We start from the raw sequence: 17,006 nt of genomic DNA, 5'->3' as shown, positions 1-17,006 counted from the left end.
TGGGGCAAACTACTGCAGTTACGTGATCAGACCTCCTGTGGAGGTCCTGTGGAGGTACCGTGGAGGTTCCATGGCAAGGGAGAGGTGCCGATCACAGGACAAGCCGGCGCACAACGAAGAAGCGTGCGCCGCGGCAAACTGTTTTTTATTTTTGTGTACATGACAAATGCGCATGCTCCGTTGGGTGCGCATGCGCATCCACAGAGACTTGGACAAAAAAACCCACCTTATTTGCAAGGGGACATGGGCGGGGGCCGGATGCCACCGGAAACGCGATCAGACGCCCGCCCTTGCCCCGCAGTTTCCGGGAACTAGTACCTCCAAGGTACTAGTTTTTTGCCACGCAGTTTCGGCTGGAAGCCTCGGTTGAGCCACGGGAGTGCTACGCTTCCCAGATGTGCTGGTGAGATCGCGCCCGGAAACTCCGTTTGTTTTCCGTCTCACTTGTGTGGCTTCTGTTACGTGTGACCGCAGCCATTGTTATTTTTGCATCTCCAGCATGTATCTGAGACATTCTTATAACATTTGGATAGTTTATCTGGTGTCCAATGCCACCTGTAAAACATTTTTAGTATGTTTTCTTTATATGATGTAGCTCTTACTATTTTCATCGATTTCCACACTTTTTCCCACTCCTCGGTTTTTATTGTGTGACCTATATTTTGTTCCCATACTCTCATACAAGGTTTGATCGCCGTCTCTTTCATGTTTTCCTTCAGTAGAAGTTTGTATAATTTTTGGATTTGCTTGTCCGCCGATGACAGACAGATCTTGTCTAGTTCCGACTTTGATTTTATGAAGTTTGTTTTTTTATCTTTAACCAATCTTGACTGCAGTTGTATCTTTTCCCAGCTTGTGAGTTTAGTATTCATTTCTTGTAACGTCTCAAATGTTTTCAGGTTCTTCTCTTCAGTTAACAGTATTTCATATGTTGCTTTTTTCCCGTTTGTTAGTAATGCTGGCATTATAAAGGCTTCTAATGGCGATACCCACATTGGTACGTCTTTGTATAATTTTTATTTGATTTTCTTCCAGATCTTAATCAGTGCTCCTCTTATGATATGATTATGGAAATGTGTATGTATTTTCTCTTTATTGTACCATACGTAGGCATGCCAGCCCATGCATCGGTCATGTCCTAATTTTAATAATTTTTCATCTTCTAAGAGTATGCATTCTCGGATCCATCCCATAGCTGTTGCTTGATAATAAATCTTCCAATCTGGAATGCCAACTCAACCTCTTTCTTTTTTTTATCACGCAGAAATTTCCATTTTACTCACGATCTTTTAGCTTGCCATATAAACCTTCTTACTACGCGATCTAGTTCTTCAAAAAAAAATTCATTTTTTTAGAATAGGTATACGTTGTGCCAGAAATAAGAACCTCGGCAAGATATTCATTTTTTTTTATGGTGGCTACTCTCCCCATTAGTGAGATATGTAGGTCATGCCACCTTTCTAAATCATTCCTGATTTCCTCTAGTAGTACCTTATAGAAATTTTCGACTTAACAGTCTAGATTGAAACTGAATTTTTAGAACACCAAATGAATTGTTTGCTAACACAGGAAATGGCAAAAAAAAATTACTTATGCAAAGCAAAATTATTTTGAAAATGCTAATAAACCAACTAGATGGTTAGCCTATAAGCTATGGAAAGAGAAAGAGAGAAGAAAAATAAAGGTTTTGATGGATAATGCAGAAGAGAAAAACATGCCTAAAGACTTTAAAAAGATCATTGAAACTTTTAATGAGAAACTATATATATATATAAAAAAGAAGCTACAAAACTGGAAATTAAAGACTTTTAAGAAAAGTACAATCTAAAGAAACTTACTGAGAAACAAAAAATCTTAAATGAACAAATTTTTTTCCAGAATTGATTGAAGCACTAAACAAAAAACAAAAAATGGGAAGACTCCAGGCCCTGATGGTTTTCCAGCAGAATTTTATCAGACTTTTGAAGATCAATTGATATTACCTTTAAAACATGTAATACAAAATATATTATTGGAAGGTAAAATACCAGAAACATGGAATGAAGCCTTAATAACTTTGATACATAAGCAAAACACAGATGAAAAAGAAATTAAAAACTATTGGTTAATTTCTCTTTTAAATGTAGATTACAAAATTTATGCTTCTACATTAGCTGCAAGACCGAAGAGAGTATTGATACATACAATTAATCAAGATCAAGCAGGCTTTCTGCCCAAAAGACAACTTAGAAACAATGTAAGGACTATATTGAACGTGATTGAATATTTTGAGGCACATCCAGAATTTTATGCTGGAGCAACTATTATCTTCACAATGTGGCAAAGATTTTTTATAATGGTCAAAGCAATCTATACTAAGCAACAAGTGAGGATTCTTGTCAATGGAGATTTGACATGAAGCACTGAAATACAGAAAGGAACCAGACAAGGATGCCCACTTTCACCACTTCTTTTTATATTTGTGCTTGAAATATTGAATGATATGATTTGACAAAATAGACATATTAAAGGACTCAAAGTAAGAGGAGAAGAATATAAATTGCTTTTGCAGACAATTTAGTTTTTATATTAGAAAACCCAATTGATTCTATTATGCAACTCTTGAAAACTATACAAGAATATGATCAGGTGGCTGGACTGAAAATTAACTTTAACGAAACAAAGATGTTAATGAAGAATATGACTTAAGATCAAAACCAACAGATATAAGAGTTATCAGGTCTGGAAGTCCAAAAAAAAGTGAAATATTTGGAAATAAATAAATAGATGCAGCTCTCTGATGGAAGACAACTATATGAAATTTATAATGGAGATTAAGAAAGACTTGGAAAGATGGAAAAATTTACAAATAAAAATGAATATTTTACCAAGATTGGGGGTTTTTTATTTCAAACAATACCAATTTTTAAAAATCAAAAATATTTTATAGAACTTGATAAGTTGATGACAACTTTTATATGGCAGAACAAGAGACCAAGACTAAAACTAAAAGCTCTACAAGATGCTAAAGAAAGAGCTGGATTTGCTTTACCAGATTGTCACCTATATTATAAAGTAGCAGTATTGGCATGGTTAAGAGAATGGATTACATTAGAAAATCCAAGGATGTTAGCCTTGGAAGGACACGATCTGCTATTAGGTTGGCATGTGTTTATATGGTATGGGGAAGTTGATACATATAAGTATTTTAAACAACATTTCATCAGAAGAGCTTTATTGAAAGTATGGGAAGAAATGAAAAGACTTCTTTATACTATGATACTAAAATGGGTCTCACCACTAGAAGCCTTTACCAACCCAAACCTATTTCACAGAAATGCACTGTTAAGATATGAACAGCTATTGAATAATAACAATGAACTTAAATCAATAGAAAATATTTAAAAACAAGAATCTGACTTAACTTGGTGGGGAAAGGTACAAATAGAATCAAGATATACTAAAGATAAACTAATAGGTTTCTATACAAAAATAACAGAAATGGACAAAATAATGCTATACACCAAAGAGAAATTAATTAAGAAATTATATGTAATAATGTTGGAAAATAAAATGCAAGATGAAGTCTATAAAGATTCTATGGTTAAATAGGCACAAAATTTAGATCATAACATTGATTTAGATCAATGATTATAAGTATGGAAAACAAATATAAAAGTTACCAAAGGAACTTCATGTTAATGTAAGAGGGAATATAGATCTAAGATTACATGTAACCCTGGATGTTATGTAACCATGTCTGTATGCTTGACTGTCTACTATATAAAAAAATTAATTTTTTTAAAAAAATCTAATATGCCAAGACAGTTTCTTCCCTTGGGGAGAAATCAATGTGCGTATTGTCGTGTCATTGGACATTGGAAGCAACAGTGTCCAAAAAGGAGCAATTTAATGATTGATCCAGAGTACCACTCAAATGTGCCACCAAATATGGCACCTTTCCAACCCTGGCCACAGTCTTTTTCTTTACAAAAGACTCAACAGCACAACAGTTCCCATCATCTTCCATTCCCCAGTTTCAAATGATTGGGCAAGAGAATGCATAGGGATGTCAGGGGCAAGGTATTTTATGCTCCCCACTTGCCAAACCCTTGATAAAAATGAAAGTGAGGAATAGTGAATATGATGCTTTTCTAGATTCTGGAGCCACTTTTTCTTCTTTGCCTGCTTCCCCTCCTGGAATTGCTATTTCTTCTCAGGCTACTCAGATTGTAGGGATAGATGGAAATCCTACTGTTCAGCATTTTCTGCAAGAGTGTGATGTAACTTTAGATTATCATACTTTATCTCATTCATTTCTTTTAACTCCTGACTGTCCTGTTGCTTTGCTTGGTAGGGACTTGCTTTGTAAACTGGGTGCACAGTCAAGCTTCAATGAGATGATCTTAGCCAAAAGGCTAAGCATGGGGTTACTTTGCACCTTCGTCTTCTGTCTGGTTCTCATTATTTAGCTGCACTTCTAGCTGCACAGAGGGGAAAAAGAAATGTGTTTGTCTCATAAAGACTTTATTCATGGGGTTGATCTTAGAGTTTTGGCTGAGGAGGGCACACCTGCTGTTGCTTTAGGGGCAACTCCAGTACATGTGAAATTTAAACCAGGAATGGTTCCAGTTAGGGTGCGACAATATCCTATTTCTATAGAAGGGAGGTTGGGATGAAAACCTGCTATAGAGCGCCTTGTGAAGGAAGGGAAGTTAGAGAAATGCACTTCTCCTTATAACACTCCTATTCTAGCTGTACCCAAAGATGAAGCATACACTAAGTGGCGTTTGGTCCAGGATCTGAGACAGGTGAACCATATTGTTCAACATACATATCCTATCATTCCAAACCCTTATACAATCCTATCAACAATTCCAGGGGATCATAAATGGTTCATTGTTTTGGATCTCAAGGATGCGTTCTTTAGTGTTCCTCTGGCACCAGACTCTAGAGACATTTTTGCTTTTGAATGGGAGGATCCAGTTACAGGGAATAAGACTAATTTCTACTGGACTGTTCTTCCTCAGGGATTTGTAAATTCACCTACCCTTTTTAGTTAATTTCTGGCCAAATCTCTTCAGAAGTGGACTACTTATGATAATGTGTCTCTTGTCCAATTTACTGACAATCTTTTACTTTCTGTACCTGACAAAAGGATAGCTCAAGAAGCCATAGTATCAATTCTGAACTTCTTGGGTCAACAGGGATATGGTGTTTCCAGGGACAAAGCTCAGCTTGTACAGCAATCTGTGACATATTTGGGTTTTCAGATTTCCCAGGGTCAGAAGGAGCTCCTGAGAGATCAAAAAGAGGCAATTTGTAGACTTCCTCTTCCCTCTAAAAAAAACCTCTCAGCACTTTCCTAGGCATGGCTGGATTCTGTAGAAGCTGGATGCCTGACTACAGTGCATCCTCTTGTGGTGAAATGCCAAGCCTCTGAACCTGAAATTCTTGTTTGGACTCCTGAAGAAATTGAAAGTGGTTGAAAGTAAAACAAGCTATAATGTCAGCCCCAGCACTTGGACTGCCTGATCTAAGAATGTATTTTCAACTTTTTGTTCATGAAAGAGAGGGACATATGTGTGGGGTTTTGACACAGTGTTTGGGAACCCATATAAGACCTGTGGTTTACCTTTCTAAACAGCTTGATCTAAAAAACAAAAGCATGGCCAGCCTGTATGAAAGCAGTGGCTGCAACTGCAATGGCAGTAGAGGAAGTCCGAAAATTGACTTTAGAACATGGTATGCATGCATATTGTCCTCATTCTGTTGCTTCTATATTACAGCAGAGGCAGACTAAATGGCTTACCCAGTCCTGGTTGGCAAAATATGAGGCTTTACTTTTAGGTCCTGATGACATCACTTTTGAAGCCTGTAACTGGTTGAATCCTGCCACCTTGCTCCCTATTCCAGATGGAGAAGTAGAGCATGATTGTATTGAGGTAACAGATGGGGTTACTATGAGTCATACTGACCTCTTGGACTCACCTTTACAGGACCCCGACATGGAACTTCTTATTGATGGAAATAGTTTATGCTAGATGGCATTAGGCATACTGGGTATGCTGTGATAAATGGGACAGAAATAACTGAAGCAGGCCCACTTCCAGCATTTTGGTCAGCCCAGTTAGCTGAACTGTATGCCCTGTACAGAGCACTTATCTGGGCATCTGGAAAGTGAGTTAATATCTATACAAAGTATGTTTTTTGAGTAGTCCATGTTTTGGGACCTCTGTGGAAAGAACATGGATTTCTGACAGTGGGAGGGAAACCTCTAGCTCATGAGAAGCAAATTCTAATGGCATTGGAGGATATTTATCTCCCTGCAAAGATTGCTGTTCTGCACATCCGAAGACACCAAAAATTGGACACTCCTGAAGTGAAAGGAAATTGCCTGGCTGATGAGACTGCAAAAAAAAAGTGCTTTAATGCCACTTGAGACTTTATTGATGCCTCTGCTTCCATCCTTTGATTTACATGAGAAGCCTGTTTATCTTCCTGAAGAACAGGAGAGAGCACAAAAGGAGGGGGCTATTGAAAATAAATATGAATGGTTAATTAATACTGATGGCAGGGTTTGGGTGCCACGTTGTCTCCTTTCAAAGATTATTCAGGATTATAATCAGTCTTTGCATCATGGGGGAACAGTAATGGGGAAGTGTTTAAGAAGAGTAATAATTGTTCCTGGTCTTTTTCAGGAAGCAGAAAGAGAAGCTCAAACATGCCCCACCTGCCAGAAGGTTAGTGCAAAGAAAGCGGTTTCAGTGCTTTCAGGAGCCAGACCTTGGGCTTATCGACCTTTTGAGTTTTTTCAAGTTGATTATACCGAACTTCCTAGAGTTGGGAGATATAAATTTTTGCTTCTTTTTGTAGATCAGTTAACAGGATGGCCGGAAGCATTTCCCTGTAATGCCCCAACTACTCACAATGTAGCCAAACATTTATTGAATGACCCCGGACCCCGCTTGCTCACGGGGAGGGCGGCATATAAATCAAAATAATAAATAAATAAATAAATAAATAAATAAAAATCATACCAAGATTTGGTTTGCCAAAATGGTTAAATTCAGATCGTGGAAGTTCTTTTACTTCACAAATTATCCAGCAGGTGATGCAAGCACTGGGTATTGAATGGAAAATTCATACTGCCTGGATCCCATTAGAAGTTTAGCAGCATATTTGAGCCTGAATACTTATTGAGATCAGCATCCTATCTAAATGTATTATCTTTCCTGATTTTTTGTAAAGCACTTTATAAGCAAGAGAGCTGAACCATGAACGGACTATGAACCAATACAAACTAGGAGGTTGGTTTGTGAACTGAACAGGTTCATATTGGTTTGTGAGCTATTTAAAGTTTAACCACCTGCTTTCTGCTCCTGCAGTTTTCTGCTCGTGAACCATTTAAAACTCTGCTTTCTGCTCCCGAGGAAAAGCTGCAGGGAGTCAAATGCAGGGGGCCATTTAAACCAAACAGCTGAATGGTGGAGAGCTTCCAGCCATTTAAACTATTGCTTTCTGCTCCCTGCAAAAAGCAGCATCAAGCAGAAAGCAGGGGGTGAAATGGTTCAGAGCCCTGCTTTCTGCTCTTTTCTGCAGCTTTTCATGGGGAGAAGAAAGCAGTGGTTTAAATGGGCCCCTGCTTTCTGCCTCCCATTTCAATCTAGTTGTTCTTTGTTTAGAGCAAAAATCAGGGTATGATGACCTCACCCACTTCCCTCCCTCTGAAGAAAGATTTTCCCTCCATTTCCCCCTTCCTTTCTGACTGAACAACCTTATTTATCTATTTTCTTATTTTGTGAAGAATGATGGCTGTCCCACCCTTTTTTTTTATAATAATTTTTTATTGATTTTCCAAACCTTATTAAGACATAACCCAACCAAGCCCTTACCTCCACCCAAAACAAATACAAACATATACACCCACCACCTACATAAAGCCACTCTCTAGGTATTCTTTTCCATGTTTGATTGCTGGTAATATGTGATTATATATATAACATCTTCATTAATTCTATTTTCATAGATACTATTTCCAGATGCCAAATAGCATTAATATAACCAATTGCATACACAACTTAAAATTCCTCTCTTAGGTTTCACTTAATTCACTTATGTTGTGCTGGTAGACCACTCAGATTAGTCAAATAAATTGTAAAGTTACTATAATCAAATTATAAGTACTAAATAATATTATAAGTGATGCAAGTTCTATATTTTCAGATACCAAATGCCAGATTAATTAATCCTATTAATACACAACTCAAAAGTCCATTCTTAGATTACTTAGTTCACTTAAAATCTGCTGCTGAACCACTCAGATTAGTCAATTGAATTGCTACTCAAATTATAAGTAATAGGTAATATGTTATTATAAATGATACATGTTCTGTCACCTTCCCTCTTCACTCTGCAGTTAGAGTATCTATGCATGCACTCTCAATAATAATAATAAATATAAAATATATGCCTCTTACACCTGTCTGGCTTAAAAAATCTTAAGGTAAATTGCTATTTTACTGTATTATTGCTTTAAAGCTATCTTTTAATATCTTTTTCTAACCCATTTCAATTAACTGTAATCTGGCCTTGACTCATACATGAACTTTCTGATTTATCCACCTTATCTTTTAAATTTATCAAACCACTTCCATCTCATACCTAGAAGTTACTTTCCTTAATACAGAACCTCTTATAGCTCACATCATTTTCAAATTTATTACTCTAAAGCTATTTTTTAACTTTTCCTTTAACACCTTACATTAAACTATAATCAAGCTTTAATTCATACAAAATCTTTTTGATTTGTCCACTTTACCCATCAAATTTATCAAGCCACATTTATCAAGCCACTTTTATCAAGCCACATCCATCTCATATCTAAAGTTTACTTTCCTTAATACACAACCACTTATACTTCAGTTCTTTTTGGGTTTCATTTTCTCTGCTTTCACTCTTGTGGCGATAATCTTTGTATTCCTTGTCTTTTCGGTAGTATTCTATGTTCCAGTCAGATTGCTTAGTTCTAAAGACTGTTCTTTTCATTGTCTTTTTTTCCTTTTTCTTCTCTTTCTTTTCTCCGTTTTTTTCCTATGGAGCTGATTTAACTGAGAGATTTTTTCACCTCTTCCTGTTCTCACATTCTCACCTTCTTTCCTCCTAGGCACTGAGTCACCTTCTCGGGTCTTAACTCGCATCGATAAATGACAAATTACATAGAGCATTTCCTCTTGTTTAGCTGATTGTAATTCATGTTTTCCCTGGAGCCCTTTAACGTGATCTGTGCTGCTGTCTTCTTTGTTTACGGGGCTCCATACATTTTCTCCTATTTTATCCCAGACCAGGTTAAGTGCATTTCCTAGCTCTTCTCGAAGGCTTTTTTAAAATTGTTCAGATCTAAGTTCAGTTAGTATTGCCTCCTGTATCGTTTTACATAACTCGGCTGTGTCCATTTTTATTCTATTCTTTATTTGTCTTCGTCTCCTCTTCCTCAAAAGGAGGCAACCTTTGAAAGTCCTCTTAATCCTTTTGCCCTATTTAAAAAAAAGTGGTATAAGTTCCAGCAAGATGCTGTTTCTTACCCCAGTCAATGCGTTTGATCTCTGTTCCCAAACTTTTCCTGGCCGCTTCTTTTACCATTGAGAAAAATCCGGTGGGGGATAACTTGTTTCAGTTTTAATTCGTTCAACTTATGATTGCAAGCTTCAGGTATCCTTACAGGTTTAGGTATCCTTCACCAACATGTAGACATGGACATAAAGGTGCTCTTCAAACCAAAATAAATAAAGACAGTGGTTTAAAATTACGGATGGTCGCTGCTAAGCAGGAATAGCGTGGACGCCATGTTCCTGCGCTGCCAAAATGCTCCTGCATCGAGGCGTGCCGGTACACCCTCCCCTGTCCTTGCCATGGAAAAGGGGGGGCCGGTAAAGCCTCCTACCTTGGGCTCCCTCCAGGAGAACCAAGCCGGGGTTGCCCCGAATTCGGGGCCCCCAAAAGAGCGCGAAGGAGTCAGGCGTTCCTCGGAGCTCCGAGGAAAACGCCCTAGCACAGCGCCGTTTCCACCGGAACTCTCCCGATGGCTGTCCTACCCTGTCACCAATGTTCCCTTTAAACTGTGGAGTCTTGTGAGCAGAAATTCTACTTTGTGAGCTACCAGCATTAAAGTTGTGAGTGAGTGATTTGGCTACCGCAGAAATTAGTTTACTCTGGAGCTATCTTTCCTGAGCTAAGACAAAAATGTGTGAGCCAGAGGCTAAAAAACTGTGAGCTAGCTCACATCAACTCAGCTTAGAGGGAACACTGCCTGTCACCATATGATATTTTGCTGCTGGCTCAGCCCAGGAGCTTGAAGGAAGGGACAAGGTCCCCTCTTTAACTTAAACTACTGAACTGGCACTCAAGAAGCTTTTTAAAGTTCAAAAATAACAAAACTCAAGAAGCTTTTTAAAGTTCAAAAATAATAAAATAACATCTCCATTGGGTCTTCTTTTTCATTCTGCACTGATTTTCCTCCCTTCAGCACTCAGTTCACTTTCAATTTGCTGTTTCTCCAGGTTTCCCGAGAGTGCTTTTGTGCCAGTTTTTCCTTTGCTTCGCTTCCAAGCTGAAGGTAATTCAAAAGTGTACAGATTGTCTTCTGGCCCCTTGAAAGCCACTGCACCACACACATTTTGGTAGTTCCTCCCACTCTGCATCTCCCGCCATCCTCCCTGCTTCCTTGGTGTACAAGCTCTATTTCCCCCTCATTTAAATTTTTTTTTACAAGTGGCATGAGTCTAGCAATATGAGACTAACACTAGTCTCATGCTGCTTGTCAAAAAAATCAAAACGATAAGGGGGGGAGTTTAAAAGGAGCAGAATTGCAAATGAATACTTGCAGGTTCTTACTTGGGAGTAAGCCCAACAGAACTCAATGGGACTTACTTTTCAGTAGGGGGGCCTAGGATTGGGCTCCTCTTCCTCATTAAATCATCGTCTTCTGTCTGGCGGTCTCATCACAAGTTTTGCTTAAGAAATCAGCAGAATGTGGAGTTGCAAACGAATACGTGCAGGCTGAAATCCCAGGGATGCTTACTCAGGAGTAAGCCTCAGAGAACTTAATGGGGCTTACTTTTGAGTAGGCATGCCTAGGATCAGGTTCCACTGATTTCCATCCTAAAGTGAAGCATTTATTTAGGATTTGCTTGTGTACCGCCAACCTGATTGAGACAACCTCCATGCCTTTGCTTAACTCTCTCCCCTTTAATTATAAAAAAAGTTCACCCATCAAGAAAACATTTTTCTCTTTAATGCTTTGGTGAACAAAGTTTGGGGGAGGACCATTTTGGCAGTCTCTGGAAGCCTAACATTAAAATGGCAGTTGAGTCATGGACCTTCTGTGAACTGCTGAGCTTAAGAATCGTACACTCACATGTTGCCAACAATCATAGCTTGCAATGCCAGTGTCAGTGGGTTCTACCATGCATTCTGTACACTCAGCATATCCCCCCATAGTATGAGAACATGTGACTCCCATTTTTCACATTGGCCAATAACACAGCAGAGAATCCCCTAGTAATCAGCAATATGGAAAACAGGGCTTTGCAGCTGCCTGTCAGTTGTAGGAAAAGTCTGGTCAATTTCAATAGGGGTTTTTCCCCCTTTGCCTGCATTCCTTTCTATTCCCTTTCATTCAATGAACTAATGCTAAAATACATGCACGAAACCTGAACCATGAGGATTTAAATGAAATGTGCTTGCTGGAGGCTACTGCACAGCTGCAATAGGGCAATTGAATATTTTTTAAAAAACACACTTTTGGATGCCACCCCCCACATGTCACAAGTAATGTTCCACCCTGATTTAGAAAAAGTGTGGTTTTTAAATTGTAGCTGCAGAATGAATACACCAGTGGAAAAACAATGGTGTGTAAGCAGGGCCGGCCCAAGCTTATTTTGCACCCTAGGCGAGGATCCCTTCTGGCTCCCCCCCCCCGTGTGCCCCCCAATTTTCAAAAATAAATGCATTTTAGGAAGAACTAAAAACACAAATTTTGAAATTGCTAATTTATTTTTTTTAATTGTGAAAACAAGACAGAAAAGCCCCCCAGAAAAGCCCCCCTGCTCCTGCTGAAGTGTTTTTGGATGGCGTTCTGGCACAGCCGGGGGAAGGAGGGGACTGTGAAACCGGGCTTGGAGAGCTTTCTCTCCGCTTTGGGTGGTTTTGCACTGATGGTGCCTTCGTGCTCCAGATGAAACCACCTCTCTAGGAGAACGGCAAAGCGCCTGCTGGTTGGGAAGCATAAACTCCCCCCCTCCCGAATAATCTTATCAAATGGGAGGCTGGAATAAGTTTGAGAGGTTTTGTAATCAATTGTAACACACACACCCCTTGAACCTCTTGATAGCTTAACAAAAAGAAACCAAGAAAACAAGGCATGCAGGGAGCTTTATACTGCTGGGGGAAGATGTCACCCTTCAAAGTCCTGCTTCTGAAAGGGGGAAAAGAATTGCAGGGCAGTTTCTTACACTTCTTTTTGCCCCCTCCTTTCCTTGCTGATATTTTATCCCTCCAGCATAGAAATGAGTGCTGTTCTGTTATCTGAATGTAACATCCCATCCTCAAATGAGATACAAAACAGTCTAGGACACTCTGCATCACAGGCTTGAGGAGAAAATGACCAAAATAGAACCAAAATCTCTCCCTAGTCTATAATTACCACTCTGGAACCTCTTAATCTTCTGTTCCATAGAGCTCCCTGGACCAGCGAGCATACCCACCTGTCCCTTCTCCTGGCATTTGTTAATCTGTAGGGCGCTTCTCATAATTGTGACTTCAATCAGCAGTCAATGTAGGTTGAGTAGACAGGTCTGTTTCTTCACTGCAATGAGGGAAGGTGCAAGGTGGGCCCGCCGGCAGTCTCTGGAGGGAGGCAGTAGGTAGTGCTTCTTCCCAAGCCCGGCATGGGTGCACACTCGCCGTTGGCTGCAATCGTTTGCTGGCGCCCAGGCGCTGACTCAACTGAGTCAGCTTCTTCAGCTGAGAGGCATCATGGGGCAGGCCGGCAGGAAGCAGGGCTTCTTGTGGGCGGTGCACCGGGACTTTTGGCGGGGCCAGAGGGGCGCTGAGGCACGCACAAGGCGGGCCGCCAGGAAGGTGGGAAGCAGGGCTTCTCCTGGGTGGCGCTGGGGCTTTTTGTGGGGGCGGGGCCAGAGGTGCACTGAAGTGCGCACGAGGCAGGCTGCTGGGAAGGTGGAAAGCAGGGCTTCTTCTTGCGGTCAGGGAAGCCTAGGCTTTTCCCGAGTGCTGGGGAGCTTGGGGGGGGCTGGGTCCTGTTTGGCACCCCTCAGGCCGGCCCACACTCTAGGCGAATGCCTAGTTCACCTAGTGGGTGAGCTGGCCCTGTGTGTAAGGCAGAAACAGAATACGAAGTCAAACTTAAAGGCTTACTGCTCGGACAATCTGCAGTAAGTTGTGCATACACAATAGCCCTACAGTTCATATGTTTTAAGCAACAGAGTTTCTTAAGTTTTTCACAGTGATTTAAGATCTTTAAGACGAGAGGCTTTTATTTCAGTGTTTCCTAAACATTCCAGTATTGAGTGTATTTGGCTCTTTTGGTTTCTAGAAGGCAGGGATATTATGGACAGACTCCTTCACTACATACACCAGTACTCTTCTTGAGTTTTAATGGACTCCTCAGAATTTAAAAGGCAGTTTCTAACGACATCTGACCAGGGATCACTCCACTTCTGAGAGCTATCTTCCTTTTCCAACTGGGTAGGGAATTTCTTCTCTCACTACTAGATCTATCCCCTCTTCTGGCCTGAATGGAATCTTCTTCAATCTACCCACTCCTTCTGTCAACCTCCTCAATTCTCTCTCTCTCTCTCTTTAAACAATGTTTTATTGAGTTTTTACATACACACATTCAACACACATACATACATATATGGGGGGAAATCTTCCAGATAATTACCATATTTATGCTTTATAGCTAAACCATGTTAATCAAATATTCCATCTCAGAAATATTTAGTATTTTGTTGCTAATATAACAAACTCTCGTCTCTGTATCCTCACCAGTGTTTTATTTGACAATAACTTTGAGTTGTTGTAATTCTCCAACCAAGTGTAGAATCTTGCCCATGTATTCTTTCCTTTTTTTTCCAGTTTATTTATAATTTTCAGTATACATCATATCATCGGTATATTGCCCATGTATTCTTAAATGTTTTTTTCTGGGTGATTTTTCAATAATAAAGTCAATTTATCCATTTCTGCTGCTTCCAGCATTTTGTTTATAATCTCTTCTTTGGTAGGAGTTTCCACTCTTAGCCAATATTTTGCATATAAAATTCTGGCAGAATTAACTACATACAGAATCAAATACGAATCATTTTTCTTACAACTTTCAGGTAAAATATTTAACAAAAATATTTCTGGTACAAGGAGTATAGAACATTTTTAAATTTTCTGCACTATTTTGTGTATCCAAGCCCAGTATTTTTTTAACTTTGCCACAAAACCACCACATATGATAAAAAGATCCCACCTTATATTGGCATTTCCAACATTCATTTGAACATTTTGGATCAATTTTAGCAAGTTTATCCAGGGTAATATACCATCTCTAAAACATTTTTTATATATTCTCTTTATGAGAGATGGCTTTAGTAATTTTTATATTTTTCTTCCAAATCTGTGACCATTGATCTAAATCTATATTATGCCCCAAATTCTTTGCCCATTGAATCATTACATCATTTATCACTTCATCTTGTATCCTATATTCTAATAACAGAGTATACATTTTTTTTTACAATTTTTTGTTCCACATACAATAAAAACTCTATTTATAAAGGGTTGTCATAAAAGCCTAACGGTTTATCTTTATCATATCTAGATTCCATTTGTACCTTTTGCCACCATGTAAAGCTTTGCACTAAATTCAGGTTATTTTTGGAATCTAGAATGTCTTGATATTTGGTAATTTCTTCTTCTTGGTACACATTAAGTTTTGTGCACTTTCCCCTTAAATCCTGGAGATAAGGAACAGCTGCTGGCAATAAACGCGGCAAGAGACGAGGAGAGGAGCGTGGTGCAAACGGAGAGCAGAGAGCGGTGACGTCAGAGGGCGCGACGAGAGAGAAAGGTGGGGGCCGAGCAGAGGAGTGGAAAACGGAGACGTAATCAGAGTCAAGCCGAGGGAGAAAGGAGGAGGAAAAGAGGAAAAAGGAAAAAAACCACGAGGCTTCATCGTCGAGATCGGGAGTGCGCCACCTAGTGGTGAGGAGCAGAGAAACAGAGGAATACAGTGACGAACAGGAGCTACGTGGCCACATCGGCGAGAGGCTATTAAAGGGACAGCTGAAGACAGTTCATTTAAAGGGACATTTAAAGAGACAGACTTAGAGATTGAAAGTTGCATAGGGATAATTAGCTAAACCTGGTGAAGAATAATAGTTAATAACAGAAGTAGATACTAGAAAAGTTTAAGAGGGGGGGAAATAATAACAATCTTATTAACAAAAATAAAATAAAATAAATATACATACAAAAAAATAGAGATTTGATTTAGAAAAAGCTATTAACCCATCAACCTAATACTCCAAGCAAAGCTCAGTTAGAAAGTTTATTCTTGCATGAATAAACTGATTATAATGGCATCAGGTCTAGGCTCAGGGAGTACAAGGAAGGGCTCAATACCATCACCCAAACAGGGGTTAACCACGGGGCAACTAAAAACAGCTCCTCCAGCTCCAGCATCACAAACAAATGCACAAGAAATTAAGATGATAATGCAGGAAACAATGCAAAATATGTTAGACAATGTCCTACCAACATTGTTAAAAAAAGAAATAGAACCATTAAAAGAAAAAATGGAGGAAGTTACAAACCAAATTTCCAAACAAATAACGGCTGAAACTATGGAAATTAAAAAGCAAATAAAGGAGAATAAGCAAGAAATTCTTAAAATTGCAGCAGATAATGAAACAATAAAGGGAAAAATACAGGAGATAGAGGAAGACATACAGGAAATCAAAACAAGAGAAAATAAGATTGAAGATTCTCTGATTACTCTGGAAATGGACAAGGCAGCATTTATAATACGGTGCCAAAATATACCTGAGGCTGTAGAAAAAAACTTAAAAGAAGAACTAGCACAAGCATTGACAGACCAACTAGAAATAGCGACAAAAGAGGAGATTGAAAATGACATAGAAGCGATATGTAGAAGGAACTCTGCATATGCTAAGAAACATAAGTTACCCCGCGAGGTCCATGTAAAGTTTTACAAAAAGGAAATGAAAGAAAAGATACTTAGAGCCTCATATGATAAGAAGATTACCATCCAAAATGCAGAAATAAAAATGTTAAAGGAAGTACCATGGAGAGTTAGAGAAAGGAGGCAATGCTACTACACCCTAACAGACTTATTGAAGGCAAATCAAATAAACTTCAGATGGTTGGTACCAGAAGGAGTCTTGTTTGAATATAGAGGAAGAAGGCAAAGGCTAGATTCGATCTTTAAAGTGGAGAACTTTCTTGATAGGAACGGAGAAGACTTGGGATGGCAACGAGACGAAGATGGATATGGAGAGACAGAATCAGAACCTGAAGAACCTAAGGAAGATCAAGAAACAGAAAAGCAAAACCAATCAAAAGACAAAAAACAAAAAAAAACAAGAGACCAGGACAACACGAATTCTAACGCAACGAGACGAAGATGGATATGGAGAGACAGAATCAGAACCTGAAGAACCTAAGGAAGATCAAGAAACAGAAAAGCAAAACCAATCAAAAGACAAAAAACAAAAAAAAGACAAGAGACCAGGACAACACGAATTCTTTCAGAAAAGAAGAAGAACCTTTCAACAAATGAAAAACCTGCAAGTAGATGTAATATGCCTACAGGAAACCCATATTAAAAAAGGGGAAGAGAGATACTTAATATGCAATAAACTAGGAAAAGTATTTGTGGCTACAAATGAAAAGAAAAAGAATGGAACAGCAATTTATGTCAAAGAATATTTAAATCC

The sequence above is a fragment of the Gekko japonicus genome, unplaced genomic scaffold, assembly GCF_001447785.1.
Source record: "Gekko japonicus isolate JY-2015 unplaced genomic scaffold, Gekko_japonicus_V1.1 scaffold381, whole genome shotgun sequence".
In the NCBI taxonomy this organism is placed as follows: Eukaryota; Metazoa; Chordata; class Lepidosauria; order Squamata; family Gekkonidae; genus Gekko; species Gekko japonicus.
The sequence above is the reverse complement of the archived record's forward strand: the minus strand, read 5'-3'. Positions refer to the sequence as shown.